Raw genomic sequence first — 19,612 nt, 5'->3', positions numbered from 1 at the left:
CTAAGTTAAAAGATTTTGGAATCTGGGTGGTCTCTTTTCTCACTTTCCTCCTGAGGTCTATTTACTTATCAACTATTAAAAAAAAGTATTCATTGCCCAAATCCTGTATATATACAAAGACTAAATATCACTTAATAGATTAAAGAATTAGATCAGGTAAAAAAAAATAGGATTCTTTAGCCAGAAAAAAATCCAGTTATATTTACTAAATAGAACATCCTACTTAGGAAAAACTCTCAAATATGTTAGCAGTACTTTGGTCAGTTTTTCATTTTAGTTATAATTCTTTAAATCAACTCTTTGAACTTGTTACATTAACATAACAATGTGACCAAGACTAGCTACATAATTTGCAGACCATACAGCAAAATGAAAATGTAAAGCCACTTTTCATTAAGGGGCTTCAAGGATTAAGGATTTCAAGATCCTGTAATAGACTGTTAACCCAAGTATGGGCCCTTCTGAGCACTAAACCCTTCTAAGTTTTCAACCAAGAATGCAGCCTGTGCAGCTACATAGGTTGTGTATCAGTGATCCAGCCCTGATTGGGACTTTCAGGAAGGTAAAAATTTTATAACCCAGATTTACAAAGGATAAATAAATTTTGCATCTGCAGAAGGGAAATTAACTCTTAATGAACAGTAGTAGGTCATATACTGCATTACTCATGTAGGATGAATAGGAACAGCCAACGCTGATCTCAGGTGTATGCAGACCTCTTCAGAGACCAGGAAGGACAGAGAAGTTAAAAACTGCCTTCAAGTTATGGTGATGCTGTGATTAAAAGTAATACTATTAAGCCAGAAAGAGAAAGAAGAATACCATATGCTATCACTCATATGTGGAACCTAAAAAAAAAAGAGGGTACTAATGAATTTATCTACAAAACAGAAACAGATTCATAGATATAGTAAAAAGTGTTATGGTAACTGGTGGGGAAAGGGATAAATTTGGGAGTTTGAGATTTGCAAATGGTAACTACTATATATAAAATAGATAAAAACAAATTTCTTCTGTATAGCACAAGGAAATATATTCAATATATTGTAAATAACCTTTAATGAAAAAGAATATGAAAATGAATATATGTATGTATATGTATGACTGGGACACTGTGCTGTACACCAGAAACAGATACATTGTAACTTGACTACACTTCAATAAAAAAAAAATTACAAGCAAAAAAAAAAAAAAGTAATACTATGTCCCTATACATGTCAAAGTCACTTTACATCATAGTATTTTATGTAATATTACACTATAGCTAGTATCATATAGTTGGAAGACCGTGACATGGTTATAAACACCACTTATTGAGACCATTTTGGGTGAAAGTTGGCGAGAAATGTTAATTTCTTATCAGAATGTGCATTCAAACACGGAGAAAGTACTGGTTGAGGTGACTTGGTGTCTATAAGCATCTCTGGGTTTTCAAGACTTGTCGTGGCCTAGAAGAAGATGACATTTGCAAAATCAAGTATACAAGGGATGTGGGCTATGTGTTAGGGAGAGAGGTTCGCCTGGAGATCCTCACTCTCAATAGGTACAACCCAGCCTCGCCACCAACACATGAACAGCTGTCATGAGGCTAGTAGATGGTGCTCTGGGGTCTCAGGAACATTCGTTTCCATTTCCAGGTGGAGATACTTACTTATTCTAACTCACCACAAGGTCAGGTGCTTGCTCCACTTTGCAATAATTTGGCCTTTGGCAAAGCAAATATTCTTGGCCTTAAAAGCCTTGAAAAAGTCCAGTTTAAACATACAATTTCTTGCCCATTCCCTGTGGTATTCAAATATAAATAAGACATTTGGTGTGATGTGAACAAACTCTGAAAGGAGGACAATATTTAAACCCAAACTGCCTTTTATTTAGTGCGTAATATTTTTGAGGAAGAGTGTTCTATTCAAATGAAGAGAGGAAAAATAGAATAAATTTACACTACATTTTGATTTTGAAAAACTTAAAAGTACTTTCTTAAATATTTCTCATATATCTCACTTTTTAATATTTATACAGTGGTTTTTCTAGGACCTCATATACTGGATGCCAATTTTCATTTGTGCACATACTCGTGAAAAACTGAAATTTCACTCAAAAATATCTTATTAATTCACCTAAAAATGCCAGAGCTTATATATAAAACTCTGAGTTCACTTTTAATTGCCTTAAAAGGGAATTTAATGTTTTGATGCCATTTTAGATTAAATATGTACTATTAACTGAAAATACATTAAAATCTGGCCATGGACCACTTGGGCCTAGACTTGTATACAGTCTTCCCAATACTGTTTGAGCCATGTAGACTGCAGTAGAGTATAACAACAAACATTCTCAAATACAGAAATTCCTTTTGGTATCATCACCTCCAAAAAAAATTCCAGGACCTTCCCAAATACGTGGGGCATTAGTGCAGGCCCCCTGCTCCAGCCAAGACAATGAACAGTATTTAGTTTACTCCTGCCTATGGATACAGCCTGTGCAGGGAAGAAGTGCAGGTAGTGAAAATGCAGACTTGGGTTAAAATTCAAGCCTTCATCAGCTATATGATCATTGGCAAGTGGCAACCTCCCTAAACTCGGTTTCTTTTTCAATAAAATGTCACTGACACAGCTTTGCTCATTCAGCTTTTGCATAAATTAAACAGATATGAGTTGTCCAGCACAGTTTGGTCCAGTGTAAGTGCAAGCAAATCTAAATTTCCTTCCCTATCTATTCACTTTGTTTCTATGTCTCTATTCCACATTACCTAGTAACTGCCTATAATCAGAATTTAGAATGGTTTGGTACCATGTAAATGCTTTCTGAATGGAAAAATAAACAAATTACTGTCTGGACAGCGTAGTGGTTAGATTTTAAAGCCATGCTGCCTAGTTTGGAATGCTCAGCTGTGTGACTTTGGGCAAATTACCTAACTTCTCAGATCCTTAGTTTCCTAATCAGTAAAATCAGCAGGATAACAACACTAACCTTAAGGTTGCTGTGAGGATTGAGCCAGGCTGTGCCTATCAGATATTCAGAGCTATGTGATTAGTAACTACTCTTTTTCTTATAGTTATATTTATACTATGTAGAATGCAATTACCAAATGTATTTGACTTTACTGTGTAAAGCTGAGCTGGGGACTAAGCACAAATTATATTTTCTTGCCAAGAAAGTCCTTTAAAATATTTTCGAGGGCTAAGCCATAAACCCAAGATGGATAGTAACATCAATAGCAGGACTGGAGATCAAATCTGGAATCACAACGAGAGTAACTAGATGTGTTTTTCCAGTTGTTCATCTAATGATTGTTTATCAGCCTTCTGCACTGAAATTAGGAGGAGGCCATGGCAAGAGGAATATTACTTAGAGAATGTTCGAGAATCTCAAATATCCTGTGTTTCACATAACTGTCCTGTTTCACTTGATGTGTAAAAAGGAGACCTTGCTTTATTTTCCACATTATGTCTACTGCTGACTCAGGGCACAAAGAAGAACAAATTGTGTAATTTGAGTTGAGAGAAATCATTTTTGCAGTTGTTCTTTAAAAAAAAAAAAAGGAAAAAAAAACCCCTCACATAATGAGCCAAAACTTGTCTAGAGATCTGTGTGCTCCGCTTCCATTGACGTCACTTGGAGGTTGTGTGGGCAGAAATTGGCTGACTTCCTCCAGCATGTCTTTTGAAAACTGAGCATACTGAAAAAAATGCACCCTTTTCATCTCAAACTACAGTGGGGAGAGGCGCATCATAAGCAATTCTCCTGTTTACATCTAAACAAACACCTATAAAGCTCTGACAGACATCCACAGAGAAAAGAAATCTTCTTAGTGTCCAGCAAAGGAAACAACATCCTATCTGTAAAGAGAACTGCAGGCTGTTACAGCTGAAACATCTTTACAGATGATCTTGTTCAATTTCTCCATTTTTCACATATGGAAACTGAAGCTGAGAGAGGTTCAGAAACGTTTCTGAGGTCAGACAGGGTCCAAGGCAGGATTAGAACCCAGGCATTCTGGGTTCTAGTTCCTTGTACTGTACAAGGCAATTGGACGTATAATAATCAACGTTTCTCCGCACTTATCTCTAATTATATAAATCCCAAGCACTGAAGTGACTGTCCTTGGAAACTAGGGGCTTTGTGTACTGCAAAAGTTACCAACTGCTGAGATATGACTAAGTGAGCTTGGTCCGCAGGATTTGGAGATTGTGGAGACAATTAGGGGCTTCTGGGTACAGCTGCTCCCTGGAGATTGTGCTGCAGGGTCTAAAGGAGCTTGAGCCTTCCACCTTGACCCTTCTCTGTGCCATGTGCCCTGCCTCCCAAGGCTCAGAGAGGCTACCTTGTGCGAACAGGAGGAGCAGGGTAGCCCCAGCTTCACTTCAGCTCCCCACCTCTTTTAGGTTTATTCTTCCAAAGTTATGGTCTCTACACATTCATTGAAAAATATTTACTGAACATCCACTATGAACCTGGCTGTGAACTTCCAGCCATTGAAAATACATGCAAAGTTTAAAGAATCACTTAATAATGATGCATAATTCCTACTTCTCTCACCAAATAAAGATCCCAAATAAATCACAGTGAGCTTCAGCAATCATCCTCAAAGACACAGGAGAATATATAGATTTATTTTGCTCCTGAGTATAGATTATCACCTATTATTTAAGTAGCCTTGTGCATTTAAATCCATAATTTGCTCATTGCTTTTACCTTCATTTTGCTTCTTCCTAAAGAGAAACATTCTTCACTGGTAGCAGATTACCTCCTCTGCAGCCATTTGATTTGAAGACCCCCAGCAGTGGTTGCCACTTTAGTTTCTTTGGTAAATGTCTGTGATGGTCAAATTCCTAGCAGTCCTGTAAGTGCTGGTTTAACATTTTATTTTCCCCACTACAGCCATTGATGCTGCATGTAGCATCCAAAAATCTCTGGCAGAAAGGCTTGGTAAGGCTTTAGAAGGGCCAAGGACATTCAGGTTCATGGTCAAACATCAGATACTGAGAATAAAAGCTATGGCGTCAATCTAAGGTAAGATCTAGTTGAATATTACCGGAGCTAAGAAGACCTGCCACTGATCATCAACACTGAAATAACTGAGAGAAGCTCCAAGGTCAATCAAATATTCTATCAACTGGAAAAACTGAGTATGGAAGGCTATTCTATACATGAGGATTTTGAAAAAAATTACAGAATAAGAAAATTATCTAAAGATACATAGGAAGAAATAATTATTATTACAGCTAAGAAAAAAAGATTTAAGAATTTGGCTTCTAAAACAGGCAGCAAGTAGACATGCCTTCCATGAAACTGGAGCAGAAGGACATAAGGAGACAGTAAAAGCAAACAAATCAGGATGAAAGCCAAAAACAACAAGCTGATTTAAAGATAACTGGGTGAATAGGGTAGAATTGAAAGAAAACTGTAAGTGCAATGGCAATATCTGAATTATCATTGAGAAGAATAAAGATCGGAATTAATACTGCATAAAATTGAATCACAGCCAGGATAAACAGGAAACTCTTTAAGAATGTACCTTTAAAAAAACAAAACAAATATAAAGACTGCTGAAAACAGTGATGGCTAGTATGATAGCTATAGAGGACAATATATTAAAAATCCAAACAAAAGTTTACTGATGTTCCTAAAGAGGAAATAAAGTGAAGTAATGAAGACATAGCTAAAGGAATATTTTTTGTGTGCTGAAAAGAGCCATATACTCAGATTGAATAAGCTCACTACACCCTAAGAAGTAAATCAAAAAAATACGAAAAAGAAGTGTTCATGCTAACAAACCACGTGGCAGAGGTTTCTCCCTTGTAAAAAGATAAAAAAATATTTTATAAAAACCAGGAGACATGAGGAAAAAGTTAGCTACAAAGGAATGATCTTAGCCTACCTTTAGACAGCTTGTGGACAACATCAAACTCTTGAAGTCAAATAGGAAACAGCTAGAATTAGAGTTTTAAAAGGGTGTTAACAAAGAATTGTATATAACATTAACTTCCAGAAGTCATGTAAGGAAATAACTAAGAGTTTTGAGATGAAATGCATGTTAATACAGAATCATGGACAGATAGCTGTCGTCCACAGACATATGTGAAAACAACTGAAGGACTTTGTGGTATGTGCAACAGTTTTGAAAATATATTGCCTGTGGATATTTCTTTAAAATTTTGCAAAAGGTCTTTATTGAAAATGAAAGTGAGAGGAATAAAAGACTACTATAAACATAACTGAGTCCAAAAAGGAATGGTTATATCCTTATTCTTATTTATTAAGAATATTCTTATTTCATAAATAAGAGTTACTATTCATAATATAGAAAGAGTATTTGTAAATCAATATAAAAATATAAATATCCCAGCGGAAAATAGGCAAAGGATATAAACAGGCAATATGGACAAAAACACATGCACTTTTTAAATAAGCCATTTTAGAATATGTTTACACCTCTAAGTATATCAAAGCAAAACTAATAAAAGAAAAACTATTAAATATTAGTTTTTAACTTATTCAATTGCAAGGTAGATTATATACACACACACACACACACACATATATATATATATATGATTCTGGAAAGGGTACAGGGAAAATGGGATTCTTAATTACTAAGTTGCAGAACTCTTCTGAAATATAATTTGGCAGTACATGTCAAAAATCTTGAAAATGTTTATAACATTTGTCATCAGAGTTTTACTTCTAGAATTTTTTCCCTAGGAAATAATTATAATTTACTCCTAAATATAACTATAATAATATTAATCCTTGGGTTTTTTATAATGAAGCATAAACAAACTAAATGTCCAATAATAGATAAATTAAATAAATTTTGTATACAAATTTTTGGCCATGACAAATGATGTTTTGAAGGAATTTCTGATCCACATAAAAGACTGGCTAAGTTTTCTCTCCCTTTTTTTTAAAAGCATGATTTCAATTTTGTGAAAATGTTATTCTCTCTTGCTTGTCAAAATGGCCAAAATTCATCTGTACTTTATGGATGGTAGAATTGTGAGAGATATTAATTATATGCTATGTGCTCAGTACTTTCTAAGTTTTCTACAATAATATAGAAAACTGCATACTTTAAGATTGGGAAAATAGAATTTTAAATAATATACCCTTATCACCAGAGGGCATGATTATAGGTCATTATTGTCTTATATTCTATAATGTTAACTATTTTCCAATATTTTAACAGTTACTTTTATAAGAAGAAAAATAAAGTTTGTGTTTTTTCCCAAAGAGTTTAGTTAGGAGACCAAATATGTGTCTATTAATTCATCAAATAATTATTGAAATATGTGATAAATTTCTGCAGGAATTTATGTATTTATTGGCAAACAATGGAAACTACAAACTGTAAGTGTGAGTTGCCTATCCAGTACATACTGCCTTTTTCTCTTTGTAAACTCAATGCCAGTTCTGATCCGGGTAGCAATGTGTCCTGCCACAGTTGGACAGACAAGCTTTTAAAAACATTTATTATTATTATATTTATTATTATTATCATTTTATTTCTTTTTGGCATTGGTTTATAACAGTATGTAAGTTTCACGTGTACAATGAACTAAACTTTTGGAGGACATATGCTTTTAAAACCCTCTTCCACCTAGAAGTGACTGCCAATAGTTTTAATCAATAAAACGTAAGAAGCCTGTAAAGGCTTTTACTTTACAGGATACAAGCAGCAAGCATGGTTTTTAAAGTGTCCCTCTCTTCCTCATGCCTTAAATCTGGATGTGATGTCTGGAACAGCAGCAGCAATCCTGCAATCATTGTAGGGAAGAAGCCTGAGGAAAAGACCAAGAGCTGGCCCTGACTTGGTTCAGCTATTCAGTCAAAGTGGGTGGCCACTTCAGAATTTTGTGAGGAATAAACTCTCGTACGTTTAAACCACCGTAAACCAGGTTTCCTATTGTTTCTAGACAAACAAATACTGATAAGCCATAGTGCTAACTGGTTTCTGATTTTGTTTTATTTGCTAGGAAGCACTGCTAAATCAAGTGTCCAAATAGAAGTAGTTCAAGTGTCACTTTTCTCTTTCCTTTATGTTGTCTCAGTTCAATATTTATTCTTAATTGCCTAGGTTGATATTGCTTAATTTTGTTAGAATTATAAATCCTTTGGCAAGTTAGTGAGATCCTCATACTAAATAAATGTGCACTTTTCTCTGTTGGCATCTGTCCCTCACTGCCTTTCTCTTCTGCAGAGTTCATGGCCATGGGTGTATTCAACACTGATTTGAAAATAGGGCCATTCATCCTGTTGCCTTCAGCCAGCAAGAAGCTTTGAAAGAGAACAATATAAAAGTAGAAGACACTGTTCCTATTCTTACGAAACATGAAATCAAGTTGGGAAGATTAAAACACATATTTTTTTGTCTCTGTCTCTTTGTGTCTCTGTCTCTCTCTTTCTTCCACAAACACACCCCAGTGGGAAAGTACTTTAAGGTTTCAAATAAGTTGCATTCAACAAGCACTCTCAGAGTCTCTGCCTGTGCCACGCCCTGTGCTGGGTTTTGGAAATGTGAAGGTGAGAAAGACCTTCCTACCTTCTGAGGCTTAGGGAACACACCTAAGAGGATCACTGTGACAGCAACCTATTGCGAGTTCTCGAGTGGGGATGGGTGTAGGCTGCTGCGTATGTGAGGGAGGTACCAGGAAGATCTTCTTGAGGGAACCCACATCTAGAAAGATGAGGGGTGCTAAACTACATTGGAGATAGTATTTCAAGCAGAGGAAAGAGCATGAATACACAATGAAGAGGAGGGAGTTGGTGGACCACAAGTATTTAACTACTGCCGTAGCTTTAAGTGGAAGGCAGGGAGGGTCAGAGATGGAGCTGGAATGCAGCCAGCAGCAAGATTATGGGGGTGGGGAGGTGGGGGGGTGGGAAGTACACTGAGGAACTGTTGAATGGTATGAGCTCCTGCTCAAGGAGCCTTGAGTTTGGAGCCAGACTTATTTTGGTTTAATTCTCAGCTTTATCACCATTTTTTGCACTCTTAGGTACATTCTTTCATCTCTCCATGCATGTCTCCTTTTCTTCATCTATAAAATGATGATAGCAAAAATACTTTTATTAAATGAAAAAAAATGCACAACCTAAAAGTTGAGAATTGTGTTTTATTCAGTAGACTTTCTGAGGATTTAAGCCTAGAAGACAGCCTCTCAGGTAGCTCGGAGGGACAGCTCTGAAGAGGTAAAGGAGGAGCCAGGATATATAGGAGTTTTTATAACAAAAACCAAGTAGCTGGAACATCAAAAGACTACTGTTAATTAAAGAAAACCAGACATCTCAAAGTTAATAAATTTAAAGCTTTTCTATGTATGGGAAGATGCAAGAGTCTGGGTTTATTGAATTCATTCCTTTATTAGCACCTTAGCTATCTGGGGCAAGTATCCTGCTCTCCCCCATCCTGAATACCCACAGGGCACACAGTCAGGGAGGCTACAGTGGCTGATGGTTTGATGGCCTCAACATCCTTCGTTTACTGTTTATTGGCAACATTCCTGTCCACACTTTACAGTAGCAATGATGATAGTAGACACGTGGCAAGGATTATGGCAGATATATATAAGGCATTTAATACATTACCAGACACATAGTAGATATTCAATAAATGGTGGCAATGAGGATACCTGAAGGTTTTACAGCAGAAGATTGACTTAATCAGATGGTAACAGGTACACAAGAAGGGGTTGGGGCTGTGAATGTGGGTGCTAAAGTCACAAGGCCTAAGAAACTGCCTAGAGTGGCATCTGTTTGGCCAATTCTGGGAGCAGTGGCTCAAGAATAGTTATCCTGTGACACAAGGGAGGTTCTTCTGGCAGTGACTCAGAGGACTGAGTCAACCTACTCTATAGGAACAGGTTCATGGGAACTAAGGCTCATGAGTGTTAGCTCTACTTCCAGCTCTAATCCACAGAAACGTATCAGATGCAGAGAAAGACATGTGGAAAAGGGTAAGATATTCTCAAGATGTCTGTTTCACAGGAAGTAAGGAAACTGGTACAAATGGACAGGAAGGAACACTTATGGCAGCAATATGGAAGGTGATGGAGCACGTGCTAGTAGAAGGCAATGGCTGTAGGAGAACTCTGAAATACTTGTCATTTCTGTCAAAGTCCCCTTTGTATTCTTTTTGCTCTCTACCTCGTTCTTTTAGCCGATTTACTAATGACTTAACAAGCTCTGTCAGTATTCCACAGAAGCCTCTATTTATAGGTACAAAGTTCTGCTTGGCCCTATGCTTTAAGTGTTTTCATGAGGCCTTAGCGCCATTCCAAGGCTACAATGAGTGTACTTTTTAGCCACTATTCCCAAACTGTTCTTGCCCACAGCAGCCCTACAGAAACCTACAACCACATTTAATACTGATCTTTGTTAAAACTCTTACTGGCAGACTGGCACTGAACATAAGGAACACTGGGTAAAGGACTTCTTTCTGGGTCAAGAATGGGCACACTTGTGCCTGGCAATGTTGGCAGCTATTGGAGACAGGTCACAGGACACTGGGTGTCTTTCTGGTCCACAGGCAGATGGTTCTCTTCCTGATCTAGCTTATCTGAAGCCAATAAATGATAGGGACTCTATTAATAATGATTATGAGCAGTAAAACCTAAGGAAATCAATTTTCAGATTGCAAGCTAGACTGGAATTTTATTTCACAAAGTAGAAATTATGATTGAATCCACCTGAGTAAACATATTCTCATATTTAGCAGGGTCCATCTTGTACTGAAGTGTCCACATGTTTCATTTTCAGTTTAAACTACATTTTCAAGATATACTGTACATTTCAACATAGCTTGGAGGAAAGTTAAATGTGTGCCACATACCCTCTTTGGACAGGTTAATTGTGCAGAGCTCACTGGAATCACGCAATTTGGTAAGTGAATCTTGGGTGGAGGGAAGGTGGGAGGCTTTTGTTGGGGGTTTCCTCTCTCCCTGGGTCTCCATTTGCCTCATGTTTCTCTCTTAGAATAGAACTTCCTTGCTTCCTTAGAGTCCTCACCTCAAATCACCTTTCAAGAAAAATGGGAACAAGTTAAAATTCCTGTTATTGTGGCTTTGCTGAGACCTTAAAATGTTTCACTTCGTAACTCCTTGGAATTCTCCGTATTTAAACTCATTTGAAGCCAAGTCAAGGTATTTTTTTACCTGAATATATATATACATGTAAATTTAAATTCATTCCATAGTCTATAACATTTAAAATAGTGTAAGTTAATGGTGTAGATTAAAAAATGCTATATTTGAAATAGAATCATAATAACTAGCTTACAATATTTAACAAATAAACCTCTAACTCTCTTTGCTATAGAGCTAATGCATACAGGTATGGTCAATGTTTTGACCTATAAACATTTAAAAATATCAAGGCAAGTTTGGGAATAAAATTTTTTGTGATTGGTTTTGTTACTGTATTTCAGTAGTTTTCATAATTGGCATCATCTTAATGGCTCTTTCAATTAATTTTTAGTAGTAGGTGGGATATAAATTATGCATGAATACATAAATGGATCAGGTTTTTAACTAGAATAAATGCCTTTGGTGACAGTTTAAAAGAGCCACTTTAAATCAGCTTGTAACATCTATTTTTAAAAGACATCAAAATTTGAAGTTAAACGTTCTCTTTTTACTTCAGTGACAATGGTGTAATTATTCTTGGGGTTAAGAATATACTGTCATTATTAATCCCTGGATAACAGATTATCAAGTCAAAGATTCTATAATTGTGTACCTGCTATGTGCTTGTCATAGCAGGAGACACAGGATGAGCAAGAATGGCTCTTATTTCTATAGGTGTTTGCAGTTTGATAGAAAGTCTAAAAGAAGGCAAAGTAAGTGCATAAGTGAGCTACAGAGTCAATGTATGTGGGTTCAGAAAAAGGCAAGAGCATAAGTAGAGGGAGAATAGGAAAGACTTCATGGGACATAAGTTCAATAGTGAAGGTGGAAACAAAACGCACATTCCATTTACACATTTTCAACTCAGTCCATTACAAATACACTGTACCTTAAAGCTTAAGTATCTTTAATAAAGATACTGAGAAATGGTTGTTATAATTCACAAGAAGGTGACTACCTGAGCATTTCAAGTCATATCTTCTATTTATGAGCTTGGAATGATAGCCTATAATATCAACCCACATTTGGTCAATATTATCATTCCTAGTTATTTTCAGTTATCAGTCAACAGTATTCAAATAACATGGAAAAGGTGAGTTACTACATTACCTTATCCAATACTACGTCAGTATTGACTGCAGTAATTATTTAATGACTAGAAAGGCTTTTATTTCATTTCACGTATATCACTAGCACATATACAAAGTCTCTCCTTGTGATAGAAGTAGGCTTAAGGGATCTTAGAAGTCATATGGTTCAAATAGCTTTTTGATGCATCTGTTATAAAACTAAAGTGTTATGATAGTCCCGTGAGGCAAAACTGATTAATAATGCTATTTGGGAAGGTACTTGAAATAATATCAACTGTATCTGCTTGTTTTGTTGTTTCAGATTAGTTGTTTGATTCCTGAGTTCTGAAAGGAGGTACAAATGAGCTGTTCTCACCCAGTCTGGTCAACCAAAGATGTACTTAACAGCAGCCCAAAAAGAGAACATGAATATAAAGTAATGAAGCTGATTTCTACAAATGTCACTCAAACACCTGTTAAAATAACTTCTGTTTAACTTTCAAAACTCAGTACGTTCAGTCAACAAATACTTGAGAACTCACTAGGTATATAATGAACAATAATAATTACAGAAAAGAAAGGATGAAATTCAAGTCCATACGTAGATAATGATATTCCTAGTATTCACTTTCAAAATTCAATTTTTGGGGCCCCAACCACAGACCACATGCTCTTCTATCTGAGGGATGAGGGAAGGCAAGAGAAATTACAATAATGAACAAAACTAGCACACGCTCTTCCTTTCTGAAGCTCATAGTCTAGCTGGGCTAAGATCACAGAAGACACAAGGTAAATGTGGCAGGCTCCTTCCAAAGGAGTTTGTGATCTGGTGGAGAAGATCATAGATATACAACTACAAGGTAGAAAACACTTTTTCTTAACCAGGGTTATCATAAAAATCACTTGGGAGCAATTTTTCAAAATTCATATGCCTGAGTTTCATTCCAGACCTAAGTAAATGAAAATGACTGGCAGTGGAACCCTGGAATGAACATTTTGGAAAGCTCTCCCTGGACGATTCTGGCAAGGACCTCCAGTTAAGAACTCATAGTCTAAGAAGTCTTTTGAATCACCAGCCTCAGTTTTGCTCTAACTTCATTACAATGCATTCATAACTTTCATAATGCCTTCAGAGGGTTGCCGTGTTTTTCCCAGCATAATTGAGACACGTGGAGGGAATTCTCAACCCATGGTAAGAAAAGATAAAACCAACTGGCCATTTCAGTGTCTGGCATGTATATTCTTCCTTTGGTCTTAATGATCTATGACTTTGTGTGCACTCATCTCTGTAAAGATTTCTATTTTAATGAGTCTCACTCTTTCAGATTCTCTTCACCCATCATTTTAAAATTATTCTGTGGGTTCTCTCATTGAAATTATAACTATTACTTCCACTTCAAAATCTAGTTCTCCTAACACAGCACAATATTATAGTTAAGTTAATCAGAAAGATTAGGAATGTCTTTGCTTTTTGCCTAGGGCTGGAGGAAAACATATTACCCCTGTAAACGCAGCATTACCTGTGGAATAAAGAACGGCTATGTGGTACCCTGGCAAGATGTACATCCCAAAACTGCAGAAATTGACATCTGTAGAAATTGCAGTAGAAATCCTCTGAATCCTGGGAGCAGGGAAACAGGAGCTTTTCTGGCAAGTGGCTTACGATTGTAGAAAAGGGAAATATGCCTTTCTTTTATATTATTGACTTTTAACAATCATAGGTGAATAAAGACTTCAACTCTAAGTAGCTTCTTGGAGAACGGGTTGTTCATGAGTAGAGAAACACCAGTAGAGCAGGGGCACCCAAAATATCACAGTAGTGAGTTGATGAGAGACACATTCACATTATCAATTTGCATTTTCCTCCATGGACCTAAGAAAGTGCATATTTGCTTTCCTGGACTTAGTGCAACTTGTCTCATGCCAACAAAAAAGGTGAGGCTACAGCTGTTGCCTCATTTGATCCTTCTCCACATTCTCCTCCTATTCATTTCTGTTGATCTATAGCAATCTCAGGGAAGATGGTGCTGATTCCTGGGAGAGTTTATGATGCATACTTAAAAATGCCAGATGTGCTGACTGCCATGCTGGGTTACCAGTGGAATCAAGCTGCACCTTTGAAGCCATGCATAGTTTCTTCCTTCTGTTTATCTCTAGTAGGACAAGTCCTGCTGAGCATGAATCATTTACATGCACCAGAGTGAAACAAATCAATGGCAGGGCTCTGATCTGCTACTTTGGCCTGTTTGATCCGCAGCTCCAAACACCACAGGGAAGGTCTAGAACCTATCTAATAAACTTACCACATTAATAAAGCAGAGAGTAAAGGACAGTTTTATAAGGAAATTCTTGACTTGTGTACCACATCCCGACATTGTGTTTCTTCAGAAATCTCTGATAATAGAATTTTTTTGAAAATGTCATTGTTTTATCAGAGCAAATTTGTAAATTATTATCAATCATGTGTAATACAAAGTAACAAGGAGTATAGCTGGTACCCTCGAGTCCCTGACCTATTCCCACTCTGAGGGTGGTATGAAAAAGAAGCGAGATCTTCCAGCTGCAGCAGGCTGGACGGGATGGGCCCAGAGCCAGGTCCTCCCGGGCTCAGGTTGGCAGTGGTTCAGCAAGAGACTGAATGGGCTTAGACCTACACTCTGATATAGGCCTGGGGCCTCTGTTGGGGGATCATATTAGCCAAACCTCAGGACTTCTCTAGAAGAAACCAGTTTCCTGAAGAGAAGTTAAAGATGTTCTTGAGAATCTGCAAATTGGCGTGACCTATGGAAGATCAGACTGCTGAGTGAAGAGATTCCATTTCTAGTCTCAGGCAAACTTCAAAAAGTAAGTTCTGTTCCTAAAAAGTTAGGTTCAAAAAGAAGTAGAATATGGTGCCACCATAGTAAAGGAAGATTAGAAACTAACAGTAAAATTAAGTGGAGTGGAAGAAAGGCCTGGGACATAGTGACTCTCTCACTGTGGGCTTGTCAGGAAAGAGCATCACCTCCTTTTTTAAAGCTTTAATGAGGTATAATTTAGCCATAAAATCCACCCATTGTAAGTCTAAAGTTTTATGATTATTGGCTTATCCAGTTGTGCAATCACCTCAACAATCCAGTTTTAGAACATTTCCATCATCCCCTAAATTTCCTGTTGTCTAGTTTGCCCCCAAGCACCAGCTTCAGCAGCCACTCATCACTCACCTGCTGTCTCTACACCCTGGTCTTTTAAAAAAATGATAGCTGATTTACATTGCTGTACTAGTTTCTGGTGTACAGCACAGTGATTCAGTTATAATTAAAATATTCTGTATAAATATTGGTTAATTACTAAGGATATACTTTGGCTTAACAATTTTGAAAGCAGAATGCAGTACAAACATTAAATAAATACCAACACCTCAGTGTATATTGAGTATACGCTAAACAGATCCTTTCATATGTTCCTACTTTTTCCAGTAGGATTAGAGTTTAGGGAAGACTTCTTTTCTCTTAGGTCTATGCAATTAATCTGCAGAGAAATTATAAAATGCTCAAAAGTAAGACTTACTGTTATATGTTGAGCCCCTAGCACAAGGCCTTGCATACAATACAAATGTTTAGTATTTGTCAAGAGAAAGAAGATAGAAAGGGAGGGGGGAAAAGAAGGAAATGCCCCTTAAAAGATTGTTACTGTCCCATAGAGGTTTCTTTGTCACAGATGTTGCCTCTCCAAAGGGCTGTCTCTTATTCTCCTGGACATTTACAAACAATTAAAGAGAACTGTTTATAGAGGGAAACAAGCATTGGTTTTCTGAAAGGGTGATGTACAAAAACTGATTTTTCAAATACTGAAGCATAGAATGGACTGATAATGGAGAGATCAAAGCCTGAAAGACCACTGAGAAGGTGTTATCAGTATATGCACAGATTCATCAAAAATGCAGCTCTAGGCCAAGGTAGTGGCAATGAATTAAAAAAAAAAAAAGCAGATTCTCAAGGCATAACGAAGACAGGCTCTACTGGACATTGTGACTATCTGGCTCCATGGAACAGGGAAGCAAAAGATTGGGAAATGAATGTGACTGAAAATCTAGACTCTGAAATAGAGGAGAATAGATATACGATAACAGAACTAGAAAGTCAAGAGAGGAGTTGGTTCTGGGGCTTTAGAAGATCTTGAATGAGGTTCTACACAAGTTGAGGAGACACTATGTAAACTCTTTCACTTTTACGTGAGTTGATGTGGGCTGCCACTGACGAGCTGTGAGATCTCAGGGAAGACACCTGATTTACCAGGTGTAATCTCCTCATCTGTAGACTGCTACTTGGGTAAACTGGTACTATAGTTCATTCTAACTCAAAATTTCTATAATTTTACTAATTTTCATCTTAGGAAGACAGCTCAGAGGAAGAGCCTGAAAAACAAGCAAGAGATCTGAGTTCAAGGATCATGAAAAGAACAGTGGAGAAGACAATGGGAAAAATAAACAGGACCAGGACCTTAAGTGTTCAGTAAATACCTGCTGACTAATCAATAAGATTAGAAATACAGAAAGTCCGTCAAAACAAGGGAAGGGAGGGTTCTAGAAATACTCCTAGTTGCCAACAATATTAAACATCACAGTCAGTAAAAGAGAATAAAATTCAACAAAAGCTTTTGGATTGGTGTGTAGGATGCCAGTGACTTTAAGGAAGTACTGGGACCAGTCTACAGATTTTGACATGAAATCCAAGAGCCATGATTAAGGAAGGGTACAAGAAGGTCCAGTTTGAGTGTGGAGGGCTCAGGGAATCTAGGGAGCATTTCTGTACTGTAGAAACAGAAAAATTCTAAAAATTATGAAAAATAAATACATACTAAGTGGCCCTAGATGGACCTAATTTATCTAGTGTAAATCACACTTATTGTTTAAGGAAAATATGAGGCTAGTGTGAATCCATAAAATATATAGACATATTTCTATATTTATTCCACATGGACAGTATTGGCACCCAAATTCTATGAATGTGTGAGATGTGAGCTACTAAGATTCAGAAAGGACAAGAATTTATCTATATGTACTCAAATAATTCAAAGTAATTCAAAGATTATTTTACGTAAGACATTTATGAAAGAAAGTCATATTCTATTATTAAATGAGTTTTTCCTACCAAATACAAAATAAAGTTGAAACCCATTTGCTGATACATAAGTCAACTATGCAGATTTAGTCATGTCCATTCAATCTGGTGAGGCCGGGCAGAACCTGATGAGAAACTGACTCCCTTCATTGGTGATCTGAGTATATCAGAATTGAGGACCCCAGTGGGAGGGGGCTCAGCACTGCCAGGGTGGCCCTGAAACAAATGCTGTAGGTCTCAGTGGAAGACATTTGATGACTTAGGACTATGCAAACATTCCCTGGTTATTTGACCCATATTTAAAGCCCGAAATGAGTCTAGACTAAGGTCTGAGAACACAGCCTAGTTCAGTGGTTGGCACAAGTGAGCATTTGATGCAAGTTCTATGAATAAAGCATGTTTCTCCTCAATCTTATTGGCAAAGCTCTTTAACCGTGACTGCCCTGTTAACTAAAGCACTGTCTATTCCAGGCTCATATTTCAAACAATAAACACCATCAGATTTTGCACACACAATTAGAGAGCACTTTTCAAAGAAATCTGTTTTACTTTCCAAAGACTTGATGGCCCAGGAGAATTAACATCAAGAGATTAGACATCAAGAGATACTCTGTCTCATTTGGCTTCACTGAATTCTTATTATTTGAGCAGTAGAAAATTGAGCATCCTTCAAGGTCTCCTGTTGAGAGTTTAATGTCACTGTCTTCAACAGAGCTGTTAGGACATCTAGTATATGTCCAAATGATGCAGCAGCTTCTTTAGCTGACAGTGACCCACGTTCTTGGCCATACATTTAACACGTCTTTGGCAAGAGCGCCCCCTTTTTTAGGATATACATTAATATTTTAATGATGGTCATAAATTGTATATGACCAATCCATTCCCCCAAATCAATGGCATGGTTTTTATAGGAAACTTAACAAGTTGCAGAGTATCAGTAAAAGTAAATCAGGAACACGAGGGGCTTGGATACCTTGACACTTCAGGGAGTGCCTGGAGTCACTGAGGAGGCTTAGTCTGAAGAGTGGGAGATTTGTCTTCCAGTTTCAACTTCTGCCTCATGAAAGGGAGAGGACATTTCTTCTCTGTTGTAGTAACAGAGAAAGACACACATGGATTTCAGCCCCATCTAATGGAAACTTTATAATAACTTGAAATGTCAAACTACTGGCCATCTAGTGAAATACTGAGGTCTCCACCAGTCATTGAAAGTTTCCAATAGGGAAAAGTGATAATCTGGATTTTCACTATAGAACAAATCTAGTTAATAAAATAAAAATTATAAATCAAGGGTACACATAGTGCAAAAACAAAAACTGCTTTAAAAACCTGCACAGACACTGCAAGGATTGAACACTTTCTCATCATCCCCACTATTTCGTTTGAGAAGCGAACCTTGCTATACACGGAAATCTTAAGGGAAAAAGTCCTGTAATCCATCTGTTCAATCTGTGAAGTATATTTATTATTGAATAAGGTTTAAATTGAGGAAATTCTTACAGGAAAGGGGCAGAAAAATGGATGAATGGGAAGGGAGAAGTTGAGAATGTTCAAACCAAAAGAAACAGTGGATATGATTTGATATTGAGGGGAAACAAACAAAAAAGCAACAGGAAGCAGGAGAAACACAGAGGGAAAGAAAGTTGAAAACAATCTTTTCTCAGTTGAAGATTTTTTTTTTCACACGAATTACATAGAACATTTTAGTCAGCACTCTGAGGAACTCAGGGAAGTAGGAGACAATTTAACAAAAGTCTTTGTTCCCGGTGGTCACACTGCACGCTAATAAACAAGAACTTGGTGTGTTACAGTGGATCTCCAACAGGAGAATTAGCCACAAATCTAGCATTTAATAGGCTTTGAGTGATTCCCCTAGACGAATCAGGCCAGCTGCTCCTGGTGGCCTCACTTCCCATCCCAAACCTCATCACTTGCAAATTTCAGTCCGACTTGAGGAATGGTTCCAAAGCATATTGTTAAAAATACTAGTAAAAGAATTTCAGCTTTACATGATAAAGAGTACAGCCATCCGTGGCTGTTTCCTGAAAGCTTGGTTCCAGGGCCCCCCGTGGATACCAAAATCCATGAATGCTCAAGTCCCTTAAGTAAAATGGTGTAATATTTGCATATAATCCATGCACATCCTTCCATATACTTTAAATCAACTCTAGGTTACTTATAATATCTAATACAATGTAAAGGCTGTGTAAATAGCTGTAAATATAATGCAAATGTTATGTAAATAGTTGACAGAAGCAAATTAAAGTTTTTCTTTTTTGGACTTTCTGGATTTTTTTTGGCGGGGGGAATATTTTTG

At 37.0% G+C, this 19,612-nt stretch overlaps 1 protein-coding gene across 2 annotated transcripts in view; it reads right to left on the bottom strand.

The window, feature by feature from the left end:
* Positions 1–19,612, bottom strand: part of PDE7B (phosphodiesterase 7B) — a 290,852-nt gene that overhangs the window by 243,796 nt on the left and 27,444 nt on the right. Inside the window, exon 2 of one of the 2 annotated variants that reach the window (XM_032484997.1) lies at positions 10,832–11,017. The exons of the other annotated variant lie outside the window; for it this stretch is intronic. The gene's annotated coding sequence lies outside the window, so the exon portion shown is untranslated. The remainder of the gene's footprint in view (positions 1–10,831; positions 11,018–19,612) is intronic. 2 annotated transcript variants of the gene reach the window in all.

The sequence above is a fragment of the Camelus ferus genome, chromosome 8 (genome assembly GCF_009834535.1).
Source record: "Camelus ferus isolate YT-003-E chromosome 8, BCGSAC_Cfer_1.0, whole genome shotgun sequence".
NCBI lineage: Eukaryota > Metazoa > Chordata > Mammalia > Artiodactyla > Camelidae > Camelus > Camelus ferus.
This window is presented reverse-complemented; position numbering and strand designations above follow the sequence as displayed.